The 19,642-nt window shown below is 39.0% G+C and overlaps 1 protein-coding gene across 9 annotated transcripts in view; it reads left to right on the forward strand.

The window, feature by feature from the left end:
* Positions 1–19,642, forward strand: part of OPN4-1 (photopigment melanopsin-like) — a 68,332-nt gene that overhangs the window by 9,281 nt on the left and 39,409 nt on the right. For 5 of the 9 annotated variants that reach the window (XR_005859111.2, XM_040698698.2, XM_040698699.2 and 2 more), the window contains exons 2-7: positions 8,436–8,557; positions 10,383–10,492; positions 10,846–10,990; positions 11,787–11,977; positions 12,690–12,797; positions 16,024–16,099. The gene's annotated coding sequence lies outside the window, so the exon portion shown is untranslated. The remainder of the gene's footprint in view (positions 1–8,435; positions 8,558–10,382; positions 10,493–10,845; positions 10,991–11,786; positions 11,978–12,689; positions 12,798–16,023; positions 16,100–19,642) is intronic. The other 4 variants (XM_040698697.2, XM_040698701.2, XM_040698695.2 and 1 more) reach the window with 4 other exon arrangements.

Genomic DNA, 19,642 nt, shown 5'->3' on the forward strand with positions numbered 1-19,642 from the left:
TACATTAAAACACAGGAAACAAATAAGAAAAACAAAACAACAAAAAAAAGCAGATTTAACTTCGAAGCGCTTTCATGAAGAGATTTAGGTGCTTGCTGTTAACAGTGAAGGGGGGGAAAGGGGATTCTAGTGAACTTTGCACATGAGTAACACATGCTGGTAGTCTGCACTCTGTATTACTATTCTTATCACTTGTGGAAATCAGGGGTGTTTGTTTTTTGTCTTAAATAATACTTAGATATCAGAATGATTTCTTAAATATTAACGCAACCTTTTTTCCTTTGTCCCAGTGATGAACAAGGCTGAATACTAACACTTAAGAACTCTTTCATACAATCCAAGTTTTTTTTTTTTTAACTTCACTATTCTGTTTTCTGAAACAAACCTTTGAGGATCATTATATCACACTAAAGGCATGCAACTTGTAATTTTTTTTATATATGATAACTTTAGGACAGTGAAACAATTATACATTGCTAAATTTCCTTGTGAGGAGGTTTGTTATACATTTAAATTAAATATAATGATATGGAAATACCAATATTTCATCACGTATATATGCGGTTTGTGATCAACTAATAACAGAGTCATAGAATGGCTTAGGTTGGAGAGGCCCTTAAAGGTCATTGAGCTCCAATCCTCCTGCTACCTGGGGTTGGCAGGGCTGCCACCCACCAGATCAGGCTGCCAAGGGCCCTATCCAGCCTGGCCTTGAGCACCTCCAGGGATGGGACATCCACAACCTCTCTGGGCAGCAGTGCCAGTGCCTCACAAGTCTGAGAGGAAAAAAACTTCCTTCTGACGTCTAACCTGTATCTCCCCTCTTCTGTTTTAAAGCCATTCCCCATTGTCCTGTCATTATCAGATCATGGAAGAAGTTGATCTCCTTCCTGCTAGTAAGCTCCCTTCAAATACTGGAAAAGCTGCAATGAGGTCTCCATAGAGCCTTCTCTTCTTTAAGCTAAATAAGCTCAACTCCCTCGACCTTTCTTTGTAGGAGTGTTTCTCCAATTCTTACAGCACTTTGCACTGGAATGAACTCACTTGAAAACGAGATAATCTTTTACCATCCATTGTGGTTTTTTATACAGGGGAATGGACATTTGGCTACTTATCAGTTCAAACTCAATTAAGTGAATCAAAGTCTAAATGAGATTATAAAGTACCATATTGCATTGTTCTACCAACTGTAGAGGATCAGAAAGTTGAACAAACTCAGTGACCAGTATTTTCCCTTCAAAACTGCAGAAGAGAGAAAGCTGGGCAAGCTTTTGTCCTGTGATGATCTACTTAATGATCATCTGTACTTAATGATATACTGTCTTCCTACCTGATTTTCATTAAAGCATTGAAAAACTTTCAGTCATCTCCAACTTGTGGTGTGGAGTTTCAAAGAATGTGCAAATTCATTGTAGTTGGCTTGCAATACCAGTGCACACTGGTACAGTGGGACATGAACCAGAGTGTGCCTTTCTCCAAAGGGTCTGCTCTAAAGAAAAGCGACAAGGTAAAGCAGGGCAGCAGAATCCAGTCAGATGTTAACTTCCAAGAGGTGACATATTTGTTTACATTGCTTAGATTAAATAACTTTCAAGTGTCAGTTAGTAATTTGGAAAAGCATAAACAAGAAGGAGGGAGAATTCTAAGGCTATTACCTTATACGCTAATTCACAGCTTAAATGACTGAAAACATTATGACTACTTACTAATCTCAAAACTCAGAAAGGTAACAGCTGCTCTAAAGTGAAAATGGAAAAACATTCCTATTTTTTTTTTCCTGTTCTAGTAAGCAATCCTTGGTATGCTTCAATTTCTCTTCAGTAAAGAGAAGAAACACAGGAGATAGAGCTCCCACAGCACTTCTTCAAGGAGTGCATCAAAGTGCAAGTATAAAACTGGTGTGTCATTGGGAATGTTTATGGCAGCAAGAATAATAACCAAGACACTAGATTTAGATGGATAGCATTTAGGGATGAAAACTGAAATAACAGACTTATTTAGAATTCAGGGTATGCAGTGCTATGCAAAAACCCCTTGTCAGAAGAGATTGGAATGTGACAAGACTAATCTTTTTAAAGTTCATAGAAGATTTCTCTCAAATTATCAAATTATTTCTGTAATCTGCTCTGGAGTTGTTGTGGGATACTGTAGAAGAACAGGATTAACAAAACCACAATAAATAAGATCTACTGAAGAAGAATCAGCCATGCTTATATAAAGACAAGGCATGTGTCAAAGCTGAACAGTCATGAGAAGGAAGGTCTTCACATGAGTAAAACTGCTGACTAGAAGTCACTTCTCTCTCTGAGGAGAGATATTCATCAGAGTCTTAGAGGGTTTGTTAGCGGCTCTGGTGCTCAGCGTGCTTTTAAGTTATCTGGAAAAAGCAGTGAAGAGTGCAGTGGCAAACTTTTGGGATGCAGTTATTCATGTGGTAAAGATAGGAACCAGCAGAAAGACCCTGTGATTGTGCAACTGAGTGAAATAACGGCAGATGGGTTAAGTGTAGTTGTAAACTAACGCACAAGGGGAAAAGTAGTTTCACCTACACAGAAATAAACCAACCTCTGATACACAGGAGCAGGATGTTAAGGTCACTTTATGCAATGCTGTGAAAATATAAACCTGATATCTGGTGAGAAAAGTGAGCGTAAATGATTACCAAGGAAGGAACTAAAGCAAAACTTGGCTCATTGTGTAAATCCACTGTGCTGTGGTATCTTTAAAACTGTACATGGCTTTGACCTTCACTTGTAGAGAAAAATAATTAAGACTATAGAACATCTTCCAAAGCATGAAAAATGGTGCACTTGCATTTCCCAAGGTACAAGCAAGGTTGGATGTTTGTTAACAGTTCTACTTTCTATACTGCTATATATAGAGAAGATAGAAGTTTAAGAATAATTTTCAATATTTTGGGTGGTTGTAGTGTGGAGTCTTCTGATTCCAATAAGAAAATAAAACTTTCAAGTGTAAGGATATAATATGCAAAAGCAGGAAATCGCAGGATCAGGATAAGGGAACTACTTGGCCTTACTACTGCTGGTAATTAATCAACACAGTATAGTACTTCAAGGGTATTCAATCTCTAGAGACCAGATTTTAACGGGAACAGAACAGTGCAGCTCCTTGTAGTCCCATTTAAAAGGGTGTCACTCAGGAGTAGAATTAACTGACTTGCACTGAAAATTATGTTGTTGAAGATGAAACTATGTGGTGTAAGCAAATTATGCAGGAAAGTCACACCTAAAGGCTTTTAAGAGTCACAACAGGAAAGGTAAAATAACATACCTTGTGCTTTAGGAATAGGAGCAAAATCTTAATTCCAAGAATAATGCCCATGCCTTAACACTTGATGCTTTGGAGTTTAAATGAATGCTGCCTTACATTTTCATTCTTGTCCCAGTAGGCTATATAAGTCTGATTAAGCTCTATGTGCAAAGTAAAGATGAATCATTGGCAAGCATACAGGCTTTGTTTTTTGTGTTTTTTTTTCTGTTCTGATCCTGTGATATGTTACAATTATGCCTTTTCTTCCTTTTCCCATGGTTGGTGATGTTTTTTAGAAAGTATGCTGTGGAAGAGCTGAGGGAATGTAATGAGGAGGTGATGTTCTGGGGCTCTCACAAAATGGCAGTTTATTGCATGGTGGCCTCCAGTTGGATCAACACCTTTGGGTCCTTCCATCATTTTACTCTTGTATTTTTCCTATATTTCAGGAATTATCATGTCAGGTCTCATTGGTATTGACCACAAAATAGTTATAAAATCCTTGTTGTTACATCTTGATCTCCCTTTACAGAAAGTAAATCTTCATCTACTAAGGTTCTACTTAAGGAAAGAATACCTGAGAAAATTCTTTGCCTCGTATTTTTTGAGAAAGGACAGATATTTCACATTAAATATTAGTTCATTAAACTAAGGTAGTCCCACTTACAGTTGGAAAAAGCAAAGAAAGATGTTAATAAGGAAACAGTAAGAAAAGAGAAGAAGTGATGTTAGGTCTATTTAAGCTAATTTCCTGAAGTCAGTGGAGATCTTCCTCCCTTTGACCTTAGTAAAGTTCGTTCAGCATTGTTGTGCTTCATTCCTTTTGTGTGCAATCTGCAATTGCATGGGTTTTGGAACAGTGATGGCTGGTGTTACAGAAATAGGTCTGATACATGCCTCACATATATGTTTTGGGGTTTCATTCAATTTTGTAGGTCAGTGGTTGTTGGTGTTCTGGACTTGTGCAATCTGAGCTCCTAGTCAAGCTGTCTAGGATAACCATGATGGTAGCACCTCCTTACATTTGTGTTTGCCTCAACTTTGCAGTGAAGATTTATGCTTTGGCATTCTTCCAGTATGTCATTGAAGAGGAGTACATCTCAAAGAGAGAATTTAAAATAGGTTTAAGTAAAGCCATATTTTACCAGCTTTTAAGTGTTCATTAAATATATAAAGCAGTCTATGGGGGATGACAATTTCTTCAGTTGCAAAGAAGCAAAAGAACTTTTAATTTCCATTTCATTAGAAGAAAATTTGCCAGGAGAAAAACTTTGCCTGTAGCAGAACTACACTGTAAGCTGTATGAAGGTTGCTTTTCAGAAGCTGTCATAGTACAGGTGAGCACAGCTCCACACAGGATTAAAAGCAGATGTGTTCTCCTGAAGAAAAAATAATCCTTCTTTTCTGCTGTATGCTATTCACTGCATGAGTGATCAATGAAATAAATTCCCATGTTTCCTAAAACTGGAATAAATTTATGCACATATGTTTAAACTAATGAAGTCAGTAATGTGCTGAACTGATTTAACCTTTGCTTCCTCTGCTGGTGATTTCTTGCAGATTAAGCTCTTTAGTTATGCTGCCCTTACAGCCTGCAACAGCTGTTGACTGCATGAAAAAATTGTCAGCCAGCCAGTTGCATGCAGTTAGCCTGAGTCTGTGCATCGCAACTTGTTGCAGTGAGAGACATTGCTTTTCATCTCAATGATCTTTTGTTTTTTGCGCATCTTTTGGAAGCTTTAGAACTGAAAATAAATTGGCTGGAATTCTTGTCTATTGAAGGAAATATCTTTCTATCCATATTGGATACACATCCATTCGGATCAGATATCTTCTCACTGGTGTCCATGGCAGAGGTTGTCTCCTAGGACAATCTGCTGCCCTACCACACAGAAGTTTGTTTCAGCCATTTGGCCATTGGTGACAGAGCAAGCTCTCTGGTTTTCTTGTGGTCAGCCACAGTCAGTGCTGGTGAGCCCTATGGAAGGCTTTGTGGGCGTATGTTTAGGTATTCTATGGAGTCACCAAGTCAGTTTTCTATGAATGTCATACAGGGACATGGAGACATTAGCTAAGTGACCTGTATTCTTCCTTGGTCACACCGAGGCCCTCCGCTCTGTCTGAAAGCCCTAGATAAATGCAGAGGAAGCCACATGGATTAAAACTAAATCCAAGATTTAGCTCAGCAGATGGTCCCTTTCGGAGTGTTCACTGGCTGTTATTGGATAAGCACACTACAGCCCATGTCTTTCCCTGTCATCGCAAGCAGTGTCATCCCCCTCGTTTCTGAATCACTGCCAGCCCTTCCCCACCCCTCCTTTGCCAGTCACCATGCTGCATTGCATCCCAATGCTCATAATTAAGCAAAAAGTTTGAAATAAAACACCATGTTACCTTATGCTAGTGAGTCTGCTTGCATGCTAGGTGCGTCAGGAGAATTGTCTGCAGAAGGGTCCTTGAGTGCTCAAGGCAGAGGTTTCAGTGTAACTCTATAAATAGAGGTTGTCTTCATTTCCTTGAAATTTCCTCACCTGACCTTGTCATTTTATTGTGTAAAGTAGAGCGTTTTTCTTCTAGCACTAAACGTTCATTTGCTCAAGTCAATCAGTATAAGATATTAGAGATTAATAATGCTACCCTAATTTTAATAGGGGATATTATTTGGAAACCTGTAAATACACTTGGCCTTTTATGTTTATACATAATGGAATTCTGCAGTTTTCCCTCTCTTATAGCAAATGAGATATTCATTCAAAGAAAGCTTCAGACTGACCTAATAATTGGTGAATGCAACCTAAATTGACAAACAGTTTTGCTCAAAGAACACTGTGTTATGGCAGAATTGAAAATAATCACATATTTCATTTTGGAATGTTGCCACATTCATTGTCAGTTACTGTTTTTGTTGCTCTTTAATTTCAGAAATAATAAAGCGCTGAATGTGAGCATACTTTAAACCCATCACTTATGTGAATATGTCTATTTTTACCTTTGAAGCTTGTTTTGTCCATGCATATGCATTGCTTTGATTATGATATTTTGTTATATAACAAACAAACAAAAAAAAATGATGTACAGTAAAGGTCATGAATGAATCTGAAAGATTATCCATCCTTAATCAGATAGGTCCCATCAACATTACTGGAGCTCTAATAATAGACAAAGTTTAATGATCAATGAAATCTGATGAATTTGGTTTGAAAGCTGGGCAGCTTAGAGAAGCAATCAACTAAACAGATGCCTGCAGTTTGGGGAGTTATTTCTGTGTTCCTGGCAGCAGAATTTTTGTGTGAACAATAGAAAGCATAAACTGAAAGATTCACGGAATCACCAGGGTTGGAAAAGACCTCCAAGATTGTTCAGTTCAACCACCCACCTATCACCAATGTTTCCCAGTAAACCACGTCCCTCAGTACAATATCTAAATGTTTCCTGAACACCTCCAGGGATGATGACTCCACCACATCCCTGGGCAGCTCGTTCCAGTGCCTGACCTCTCTCTCAGAAAAAAAAAAAAGTATTTCCTAACATCCAACCTTGACCTCCCCTGGTGCAACTTGAAGCAGTTCCCTCTTGTCTTATCACTAGTTGCAAGGGAGAACAGGCCAACACCCACCTTGCCACAACCTCCCTTCAGGAAGTTGTGGAGAGCAATAAGGTCTCCCCTGAGCCTCCTCTTCTGCAGACCAAATAATCCCAGCTCCCTCAGCCGCTCCTCATAAGACTTGTGCTCCAGACCCCTCACCAGCTTTGTTACACTTCTCTGGATGTGCTCCAAGCAGGGCTTGATGACTTTCTTGTAGCGAGGGGACTAAAACTGAATGCAGTACTCAAGATGTGGCCTCACCGGTGCTGAGTACAGAGGGATGATTACTTTCTTGCTCCTGCTGGCAACATTATTTCAGGTGCAAGCCAGGATGCAATATTCACATTCAGAGTGCAGCATGGAGAGCCAAAGCGGACCATAGACAGCTGCATGTGCTCAGAAATAGCTTCAGCCTTATTCATGAAAGTGGGAGAGTAAGCTGGCACACTGTTGACTTCCTTAGCTCTCCCATTTGTGAGAAACAGGCCAAAGTAATGAGAACTTAAATACTACCTCACAGTGTGAATGCCTTTATCCTAGCAGCATCTCCAGCCTAGAAGAGAAGTAAAAGCCCATCTCAGCTTGCAAGATGATACACGAATGAGGGATGTTTCTTCTCAAAGACTTCACTGGTATCCAGAGGGTCTCAGAGGCACAAGCCAGATTTCCTTCCTACACCAGCAGACATCTGGCCTGCGTCCATTTGCATGCTCTGTGCTGATGCCTTGTTTCCCGTTATGTCCTGCAGAAAATCCCATGTGAAACTGAGAAAAAACAAAACAAAACAAAAAACCACCACCAAAAAAAGCACATCACCACATCAGGGCCAGTCAGCTGCTTTTCATATTTCAATTAATGCTTTGTTATTTCTCTGTAAAAAAGAAATAAGAATTAAGAATGAAATATTTGTGTAGGAGTTGCAGAAGAGGAGAGTTTTGTTCCGCATTTCTTGCATGTGGTTAAATTATTGATGAAAATCTGAAATGTTCTCTGTTCATGTTTGAATAGTTAAATCACGGGGTTTCACCCCCTTGAAGACCCTTGCAATTGTCTCTCATAGCATGAATGGCTACCTAGATAAATCAGATGTGTTTTATGAGAGAATAATCTCCGATTCACGCAAGTAGGCCAATGCAATTAGTTAAATGTTAAGCCTCATAATGTAACACAACATGTGCTGTCTCCCTTATTCCACTCAGATAGGTTTTAACAGCAGTATCATTGCATGCATTTTATTTAAGAAGGAAATAATGCAAGTGTTTAAAGAGCAGCCATCTTAAAACCATTAAGCTGCTTCATCTTCTGAGGAAGTACTGAAGGATCTCACTTATAAGCGCTGGGGGCACAGAGCTGGGGTGGGAAAGGTATTTTGCAGATTCACATGCTGAGGCTGTGGGGAGGGGGGAAATCCTTCCCTACAGCCTTTTGAATGTGAATGTTCCCCAACGTTTTTCACTGTGCCATCCTTTGTGATTCAACAAAATGAATCATTCAGTAACATAATCTCTTTCAAAGAAACAAAAGTAGGTTGTGAAGAACAAGGTTTGAAAACTTGTTGTTTGTTGTATTTCCTTTCCAGATCATTGCTGGGGAAGTTTTTTCTTTCTGGAAGTATGTGGGGATGATCTGGTAAAGCCAAGTTAGACAAATGATTCAGTCTCCATGGCCCAATTTACCTACCACACGTCCCTCATGAAGCAGGTAAGTTAAATACTTCATTTGGCACAAAAGCCAGAACTCCTTTTTTTAAAGCAACCCTCATGACTCCAGCAGCAACTTTCCAGCAACAACTGTTTCACTCATGACAGAAATCTGTACAGACAACTCCAAGCATTTGTGCATTGGGAAAAATGCTCAAATATGTTTTCAGAGGTCAAAGATGTTTTCAGAGGTCAGAACTTACCTAACTCTGCAACTTGCCTACTAAGGCCTAAAGCTATTGTTATGCTGAAGGAGATTAGATGAAGTATATGCACAATAATATATAAGAAAATCTTTCTGAAAATACTTGGTGGGAATGAAATTGTTTAGTTGAAATAGTGGATGCCTTTGATTAATTGTTACTCTTGAGGAAGAACTAACTCCAAGAGATGGAGTCGTCTCTTGGCACTGGACACAGAGACAGGAGAAAGAAGTGGTGAATCTGTCTCGGTGCACCAGAAAATAATTGAATTCTAAACTATGGAAGCTCTGAATTTGGAAGTCAACAGAAAATTAACAGAAGTAAATAAAAAATTGCTATGGACTTATGAGCAAGAAAATTATCCACTTATATTTTGTGTTAGAGAGAAAAGGACTCCTCATGTTCTGCTTCTCAGAAAACATGGGAAAAGAAATAGTTTTTAGTCTCAGATTATTTCCTGATCTCCTTCCTTTCTGAATTAATCAATAGTCTGAAGTGCTTAGATGGGAGGTACTCAGGTGTTCTTTGTCTTAATTAATATCAGCTATGGAGAAAAAAAAATAGGTAGGTAAATGGGTTCTAGCCTCTTCTACTCTTTGTCCCGTTAAGTGGTGTGAAGGCTGCTAAGAATGAAGACAGGCATCTCATAAAGCATGCATTGGTCACATAGTATACTTGTTCCTGGATAAGCTATCTGAGCTGTGCATAAGCCACATGCAGCACATGGTGCTTGTCTGACTGTGGCCAATTGTGACTTCAGGTAAGGGGTGCTGCTCTGATGGTGCAACCACTTGGTTTCCTTGACTTTCCTCCGTGTCTTCTTCTGGATAGGTATGTTCAAGGCTGCGGGCATGTCATTTAAGAGTATGCACTTCCAGTTTCTTAAAACTTTAGGTGCAAAAATAACTGAAAATCATACAGCTGGTAGATATCTGCGTTCCTGAGCTGCCCATAGAAAGCAAAGAATTACAAAGTTTGGTGAATAGACCTGGTGGCTGTTTCTAACTCTAGTAATATATATTTTCATGTTATGCTTGTCTGCAGTTGTTGAAGCATAAGTACATGAGGACAGACTCTTTGTTTAGTGGCTTAAAGTGCAGCATAAGTAGAAAGGAGCTAGTATTTGTTTGATGTCAGGCCAGGTGCAAACAGCAGAACTAATTACAAATTAACGAATACTAGGCATGATTAGAAAGAGAATCAGATGGGGAAAGATCTCCAACATGTGACAGGGATAAGCTAAATACTTGGGGCAGAGAAAACTTTTCCTTTTTTCTCTGCGATCGTTGTCATGGGTATTAGGAAGAATCAGATAACAGAAAGAATTTCTTCATAGAATAGGTGGCATTGGAACAGTCCGCTCAGGGAAGTGGTAGAGTCCTTGTCCTTGGAGGTGTTTGAGAGACACAGGATGTGGCTGAGTGATGAGACTTAGTAGGTCAGGTTGGCAGTTGGACTTGAAGGTTTTTTCCAACCCAAGTGACTCTATGATTCAATCAATTTTCTTTCTGGTCATATTTCCATCTGTGGATTGAGACAGAGCAGTGTGGAGCCTCTGGCTTCAGGCTCTCCTTTTGTAGCTCTGGAGAACAGAGGAGAGCCTTCCCTTTTCCTTTTTCTTAGGTGCCAGGGAGCATGAAATGTTTGATACCTGGAAGGCTGATCTGGGCTGGAACAATTTCCAAGAATGACTGTGCCTGATATTCTCTCCCTGATAACCAGACATATAGCAAGTAAGGAAATAGAGGGCGAAGCTACAATACTTTCTGCTGTCCTTGTACAAGTGGATGGGGGGGAAATAGTAATTTCCTGTAATGTTCTCATTTCATCTTTGGGGAAATAACTGCCTCAGATTTGTATAGAAAGGTGAACAATCAGCTAGACATATTTACAGCAGTACGGTTTCCAAAGTGATAGTGCAAAATGAGCTAGATGCATGAAGACGCTTTGGGGTACAATCATTTTAAACGATCCAAATTTTGTTACTGTTTCATGTCAGTACAACCTCAGTGATTTGAGCTTTAATTTATGCGAAGACCAGAGTTTGCACTGTTACGATGCCTGGATTTGTTTTCTTTTCTCCTAGGTGTAACAGGAAATGATGTTAAATACCTCAGGCTTTCACAGAATCGAGTCTTCAAAGTCAGTATCAATATTTTTATTGTTTTGTTCAGGACAGATTACATCCTCTCTTACGGTCACTTCACTTGAATAAGTTTGAAACGATCAAGGTGAGTTGTTCCTAAACAGTTACTGATTCTGAGTGTTTAATCCTATACTATAATGTTGTGAAAATGTCTGTTTCTACCCTCTCTCCTCCTCCCAGTTTTGTTTTCAAGCGATTCAGGTAATGTAGCAGTCTCTCTAAAAGGACTTTCAAATAGCCACTCTCATTTCAGTTCTCTTTTAACAGGAAGGAAAACAAACAAATTAAAATTGCTCCATGTAAAAAGCCAAGTTCTACCAGGTTCTAGACATTGCTATTTTTATCATTGTCTGCTTGGGGTAGGAAAAACACTTGAACGTTGATGTAAAACATTTGATTACCTCAGACATATTTTACATATTTTACACCATTCCACCCACCCTCATAAAACTGAAGGAAAACATAAATTGCTTGGAGTAAAACTATTTTGATGTCTTACTCAAAATATTTGCTGTAATCTTTAGGCTTTCGCAACATCTTTATCTTTAAACATGCTTTTCTTAGCTAAAATTGATCTTTTTAAGAGTGTTAAATACGTGTGTAAATTGTCTTTTATCTGCACTGTGGCTGTGCAGTTTTGATGATTGAGATAATATTTTACCTAATTTTTTCAAAGTTCTGACCTATCTAGGAATGTCTTACTGGATGGCACGTGGTTTGATGCACAATGCTCTTTTATATGAAGCACTGAAACTGTGGATATGCAACTTCATATGTGTGTTAGAACTTCCCCATACCTCTCTGTACGTTAAATAATCACTGCACTTTTGCAGGGGGCTGAAAATGGGACAAGATAATGTATCTTTCTGTTTTCTTTTCAGTTGATCAACTTTTCTGGAAACCATGATGTATCTGCTCACCAGTTCAGACAATGCACCCTTTTGTTTCCCCTGATTCAGATAGCAACGGGAAGAGAGGAAAGCAGGTTGCCACATGGGGCTTGGAAGAACTGACTGTCTTGTTAGGGTGCGGTTGGATATCAGACCTCAGGTTGCACTCTAAGATAAAACAGGTATTTGTCCAACCCTACACGTTGCACTGTCAGTCTGACAGCTTGCCTGCAGGCAGCTTTCTCACCTCTTTACCCACCACCTGGCCTGCCTGAATGAGTGAGTGTCTGGGGATGTTTTGATGATCCAGGTAACCCTGAGGCTTAGGAGAAGCCATTGCCAAGAGACGAGAGACAATACTATTATTTCCTTCTGTGCTGTGTGTGAAAAACATGACATCTCCTTAAGTGGTGAATACAATCTGCTTCTCACCACGCAATACGTAATCCAAACAGATGGATTTCCTGTCTTCACGCAATAGGAAAACACTGTAGAAAATGTTCAGCACTCTGTATATAGCTCTTCTTCCGTGCTGAAGTTCTTCCTACCAGTGTGTTTTTTGCCCAGAAATCAGCACTTACACTAAGATGTCAGTAAACTTACTAAATTCCTGAGAAATTCTCTTCGAGTCAAACTCCGCCATTGTACGAGCTTTCAGTGACACGCTTTTGGTTTTCCTGTAAAGACACACCAAAATCATGGGAGAGTTCTGATTATTTTCCCATGTAACCAAAAGAAATGAAAGTAACTTTGTGTTCTTGAGAGTTAATGTAATATTGCAAACTTCTGAAGACTGCTGAGTGAAAGTAACCAAAATTAAAGTGGTACATTTGTTTAAAGAAGTTGACTGACAAAGTGTTACCTGCTTTTTTTTTTTTTTTTTTTTTTTTCTAGTGTTACTTGCTCACACATTACACGATTGACCTCTTACCATGAGTGAGGACTGCTCTGGCCAGAAAGGGAATCAGAAGAGTCCTGGTACAAAAAAAAGTCCATCTAGAGGTAAGGATCCCTCTTTCCTCAGTTGTCCGAAGGTATTTCAATCCCCAGTAGAAGCTGAACAGTGGCATTTCTCTTTCCAGTCTGAAATGAATCAGTTACTTTCTGACTGAATTCACAGCATAAAGGTTTTTTCCTAGACTGTGAAAGGTTAATAGCTTCAAGAGCTCTGCCTGAGACCCAGTGAAGTGTCCTGGTGTAAACGAGATGATCTGGGAGTGGCTGTATGTGCACATGAATGTTTGAAAGCAAGAGTTTTGTCACCTACAAAATTACCTTTAGTTGCCCAGCGGTCAGGTATAACATGTATGTACATGCTTCGGAGGGGAAAATAATTGCTGGCAAACAACTTCAAGTTTAGCACAGTTTATACTTTCTCACCAGGTTTATTGTACATAAGTCTTACCAAATTTACATAGAAAATTGAACCAAACCCCATCACAGGCAGTGCAAGGATTATCTTTTAGCATAACGAGATGCTGGAAAGATTTGCCCTTTGTATGACTTTGGTTGCAAACATTTTAGCTAACCCCTAATGCTGCAGATGACTTGTTTGTTCCATTGCTGAAGCTATCTTTGACCTCATATTTTCACATTATCCATGAATGAGGGGCTAATCAATAGGCACTATTTGCAGTTATTTGTAGCCCAGTGAGAACTGCAGATGATGCAAAAATTGATGTTATGTGTGCAAGAATGTAGCAGCCAAAGAATGATTGTAGCATCAGTACTAAACAGATTATGGTGTTAAAAGTTACTCCTACCATTTAAAGGCACCTCTTGAGAGCATGTGGTTCAATTTCCCCTAGAAGTGAGACTCAAAGACTATCAGTGAACTTGTGCTAACCCCTGGGAAAACATTTACTACCTAAGTATGTTATGCACATTCAGGACTTATTCCAGGAAGGAGTTGTGAAATTTCTGTAGTACCTGATAAGAACTCTTAGCACTAAGCCAAGCTGTTGAATCCTATACAGCAGTGACTTTAGAACAGCTGAACCTGTTGTTGATTAAGTTAGACTTAGAACCACTTATTCCTAAGAAGCATCCCTGCAGTGGCCAAATGGTGATGTTCATTTTTAATAAACTGAGTTGAAAGGACAAATCATGAATGTCAAATCCACTGGCATTATGATTCACAGCTCTTTTTCCACTTTCCCTGTAGGGAGCAGTCCCTTCAGAAGTGGTCTTGTCTTTGCTTTTGAAATTGTTAAATGTATGCCTAGGCACATGATGGGGATGTTATACAGCAAGCCTCAAATTATCCATAGATTCTGAAAAGACTGGAAACAAAGTTTTGTGCTCTTGTGGATGAGGTATGTGAGTAAACGTTCTTAGATAATGAGTACTGTATACAATTAACTGAACTCATGAAAGTTTATAAAAGTACTGTTGTAGGTAGATTTCTCAGAATAAATATTTACCAAATTCTTACAAATTCAAGGAAAAGGCAGTCCAGTTGTATCACATCTCTGTTCCTCAGAGAAACATTGGAAATCAATATTTAAATAGAAATATCTCCTAGCTGCTCAAATTTTAAATAAAAAAGTGATGAAATTCTTCACCAAGTCCATGGAAACCATCAGTAATTTGGAAAGACCAAGTGTTCACTTGTAACACACATGTTCTCATCCCAGAAGAGTAATAGCTTCCATCTTTCAGAAGCTGAAGACTTGACGGATGCAGTTATTTAGTGTCAGGTGTTCAGAATGAGACTTGTTCCTTTAGACTCCATTTTTCTAAAGCATTCCATCTGGCATTTACTATATTTGTGGAAGGGAAATTTTGCTGTCCTCCCAATCTTGGAGCCCATGGGGTAGGTAGGGCTCCACCCAATGTGCCAAATGTGTGATGTCCAGACAGAAACTGAAACTATGAGTGAGCTTCCTCATAGAAGTGAGCACATCTTTTGAAGACAGGTTCTCAAGCCGTAATCAAGCATTGCAATATGCTCATTCCACCCACAGGGGCCTATTGACCACAGGACATTGTCTTTCTCATGTGATCCCAACTCATGAGCTTTAGGCTTTCGTTAGTTTGAAAAGTTAGATTAAGGCTACTTCCCAGTACTAAATCAATGTAATAAATGCAGGGTTTAGTGCTTTGTAGTGGGACAGGACAGAGTAGCAGAGAAGAAGCTTCAGGAAATATAAGATTTGTGTGAAGGTTGCTTTCCTGGAATGGATAGAAGTAAAATCATAACCAGCAGACACAGACCTAGAGCGGGGGAGGTGAAACACTTAGAACTTCAACTGCTTCCATGTAAAAGACAAAGAAAGACCTAAAATATGACAGGAGATCTAAATCACCTTCTAACTAATGAGCTGAAAAATTGTTCTATAGGGAATAAGCTTCTTCTATGGCTCCTCTTTATATATTCTAGTGTGTCCTTCATGAGAGTTAGTAGTGGTTATCAAGAGCAAGATAATACACTGGAAGAAGAACAGCTCTGATTGCAGTTTCAGTATGAATGAGGAACGATTTCAGAAGAGCCATGAGACAGAGCTATGTAAATTACTGATAATTTAAAAGTAGAGAGTGATAAAGTACCATCTTTGTGCCCTTTCTGAAGAGTATTTGTAAATCACAAAGGAAGAGAGCACAACGGATCAGCAGTGAAAAAGCTTAAAGAACAGTGGGTAGATCTACACTGTAAAACCAAACTCAAGGTAAAGATCAAACATTTGTTATAGAAGTACTTATTCAGATAAGCTAAGGCTGAGTGCTCTTTGGAACACATGCATGGCAACTGGAACAAAACTTAAGATGAAATAGAAATAAATATTTCCAGCCAACAATGACTGTCTAAAGTAGAAAAAACATATGCATATTTTTTGCAGAGCTTAATCTTTACAAATTCTTTCCGTTCTTGATAATGTTATTCCTGTTTGTCTGAAATTGATGTTTCTAGTTATATATTCATGAAAGTACATTCTGAGCTCAAACGCGTCATGCCTAAGTGCTTTGCTGAGTCTAGTTGTAAATGAAAAGCTTGATAGAATAAACTATACATAACTTCCTTAAAATAAACTTCATTTGCAAACTCATGCTTGAGTGAAGGATCCAGTTTTCCATAAACATTCACTCAAATTTCTAAGTTGCCTGGAAAATGAAATAATTACTGTAAAGCGATGAAATTTTGTGGCTTAAATATCCCACGTCTGGCATGTTGTAGTCACTAGTTATTTTATCTGTACTAATTAACTGTGTGTTTTGTGCTTAATTTCAGCTTAGCAAATGACTCACTGCACTGAAGATGCTTTGGCTCTCAGCTCTGAGGAGGCCGAGCTCTTCTGCTGAGAAGTGTGAGTGCACTTCTTGGAAAAGGTGGCAATAGAGATGAATTTGTGAATGACACCTCTCCCCTTGTAAAAGGGGCCAAGATGCCCCTATGAAAGCAGAGCTTTTAGACACGCAGGAAATGCCCTGTGGCTGGTACAATTGATCATGTCACTTTGAATGATCAGGGGAACTCATTCATGGCATAGTTTTATGTGTATGTTCTTTTAAAAATAATGCTGTTTTCCGTACATGTCTTTTGTGGTTCCCAGACAAAATATCTTGACTGCCTGTGATCCTTTAGAATATCAGCACATAGTGTTAGAAACAGTGCATAGAATGACTAGGCAATGAAACAATTAATTGATTTTATAATGAAGCATGAAATCAGATAGACTTTGAGATAGATTTGAGAGAAGCTGGTGTCTGATCTGATTAAGATCTATGTCATTTTCTGCTTTTTAGAACCCAGCAGATGCTTCTGAATAGTCAATAGTTTTAGTTTAGCTGTTGTAGATACCATTGACAGGTTTTACTTGGTAATACTCCAGCAACAGCTCAGTCATCGGTTTTTCTGTGCGGTACTGACACAGCTGATTTATATCGTGGAGATGAAAATGGGGCTGCAGAAACCCTTCAATAGGTGCTCTAAATTTTGCTCACAGAAATATGTTCTTTGAGTTGGAATGCAGAATTCATTGCATCCTTATGGTAAACACATCAGAGTACTTTGTACAAAAAGGGAAATATAGTGAAAAAAACAAACTGGGCACTAAAGCATAAGAGGGCAATAGGCATCAGTAAACTCCCAAATTTCTCTAGGTTTTAAATCATTTTGAAGCACAGTAGAGACAAAGGAATTCAAGATGTCCATCTCTTCAACTGTTTTTGCTCTAGGGTGTGGTTCTTTATTATTTATTTATTTGAGTAGACAATGTTTCTTCTCTACTTTGTGGGAATTATTTTGCAACTACCTGGTGCCCCTTATATTTGCACATTCCGGATGTAATTGAGAAATTAAAGTATTTCTTGGATCTATAGAGCAGTATACAAAAATTTCATCTCCAGGAAATTGCAGTTATATCACTGAGTAGTAGCCTGGATGGGGAAATGTTCTTTACCTTGAAGCATAAGCAGAAACTGTTAATAGGAGATTTTCTAGAAGAACAGTAATTATATCCACCTGATTCACACAATCAAAATCTCTCAGACTGAAGGGGCTATTGTGAGAGTTAATAGGATTTGGAATTAACTTGCACGATACAGTCTGGTATTTGAATGCAGAGCTTTGCTGATATGACTTTTTCATATTTCAAATTTCTTTCTATTTAGAAATAAGAGTCCTCAAAAATCAATAATTCACATAGAAATATATTCCATCTCAGCAGGATATGTTAGTGTGTCAAAGTTGATAAACTGCATTCATAAATTGATTTGAACTACTGAAACCATAGATGGATTATAGAATGTGGGTTGGAAGGAACCTCAGAAATAATCTAGCTCCAAATATCTCAAAGCACTTTGTAACTTCAGTATTTATCCAGATTTTCTATATATGCATCAGGGAGGTAGGCAAGGGGAAAGGATTCTTTTTTAAAAAATATCATTTATAGATGTTCTTCCTTTACCAAAATAACTTTCTCATGAATCACCTGCTTGTGCAACTCCCCCACACCAAGCTGTTTAGGCAGTGAGAAACTGGTAATGTTTTACTTGGATGAAGGTGGATATCAATATATTTCCTCCGAGGCAAAGGGAGTGGTTGTCTCTCTCTCTCTCTTTTTTTTTTTTTTTTTAACTGAAAAGCTAACCTGTATTTTCAGAGTAGATACTGTAGTACCTTACTCTTCTAACAAGCCAAATGTTAAACCAGGTAATTGTGGCTGTAATTGTTCCACCGAAGGAAGATAGGGATTGCCTTTATCAGCTCCCCTTCTCTGACACTTTAGTAGCTCCTTTCAGTTCTGCCTGAGATTCACTCTGCCTACAGTCTTTTTGTGAGATGCATGACATCACTGGGAAATGTTACACCCAGAGGCAATTCATACTTTTTCAACTCATGTATTTCTTTCCAGCTGTGACCCTTGCAATTAGGTGGAGGTAGAGCTGCTGGGGAATCAGATAGAAGGATTGAGAAACCCTGTGGAGAAAGCAAGAAATTATCTATGTGTGCCAAAAAGAGGTGATCAGAGGTGAGGAAATGTTTGTGTAGGGAAGAGACTGTAGAAATCACTATAAGGGGCAAATCTGTCAAGACTAATAATTAGTACTAGCAATAAAATGTGCAGTTAACATTGGTGAATGATGAAATAGTGACAGCAAATTAATAAAATGTTTATGTAGCTAATCCTTAGATTGATGTTAGTTTATAAAGTGCTATAATGTTCCTCATGATGTCAAGCCTTCAGCAAGACCACTTAAATGAAATAAAAGTTTGTTAGTACAAGAGTAAAGTTGCAGTAGTTCTGCACGATGCCATACCATGTTCTTGTTAAACCAAAAGAGGATCAGGGTGGTCTGAAGTGCATCTGAGGGCACTCAAAAGTGCATTGAAACAAAAAGCAGGGTAAAGATGCAGCTGCATCTCGGGTAACATATCCCAGAGGCCTTTGGATCTACATGCCTGTTGTACTGGGACTTCAGCTCTGAAAGACAGTACCTGGGAGAAAAATGGGTCCAGGGGCTTCTGTCTCATCTGTGAGGGTGGACAAAGCCACAGATCATCACTGGCAGGCAAGACAAATGCTGGACATAGGATGTGAGTCACCAGCCTGTTTTCCTTGCCCAAGATATGCCTCAGAGAAGCCCTGTTCAAGCTAGAAGGACAGACTGGAATTAGGTTCTCTATAAATAGTGTGATGTCTATGTTTTTCTTTTCTAGCTTTTTTTCATACTCTGTAATCCCAAGTTTAAACTTTGACTTTAATGAATAAACTTGATGCTTTTGCTTTTATTCTTTTCTCCAAAGCCAAGACAGGTGACTCATGGGTTAAGCTCCTTGGGCTCCAGGGCATGTATTTCCCACACTGTGGAAAAGAAGCTTTAAAGACTCACCAGTATTTTTCTGTAGTGTGAAATATCTCCCAGCAGGCACTCAGCACTGGAATATGATTTCTGGTCACTGGGAGACTGAACCTTTCTTAGTAAGGACTGTTGGAACTCATTCACCAGTCTCCAGAGCAACCTTTTCTGACCGTGTATTGCCAGTAGGAATTGCTTCTGTGAGTGGAGGGAAGGAAACACAAGCTGCAGCCAAGAGCAGACAGTGAAAGCAGAATCGAAAGGGCCTGCAGCATGTCCCTGTCCTGCAGACTGTGGTGTGTGAATATCCATTAAAAAGGAGACCTGGATACATGGTTTAAAAAAAAAAAAAAAAAAAGAGAGAGAGAGCAGATGTGTGAGCAGCTCACACTAATCACACAGTAGAACCTGGTGATGCTGTGAGGCGCTATTGACTCCCTGTTTCCTGAGAGGCATTCCCATCACAGGTGAAGAACCCAGCCAGGATTAGCAGGATGCCAATGCAAGAACACATTTTGTCACTGTATGCTGTTGCTGGGAACGAGAGA

Source organism: Gallus gallus, chromosome 4 (genome assembly GCF_016699485.2).
Source record: "Gallus gallus isolate bGalGal1 chromosome 4, bGalGal1.mat.broiler.GRCg7b, whole genome shotgun sequence".
Lineage (NCBI taxonomy): Eukaryota > Metazoa > Chordata > Aves > Galliformes > Phasianidae > Gallus > Gallus gallus.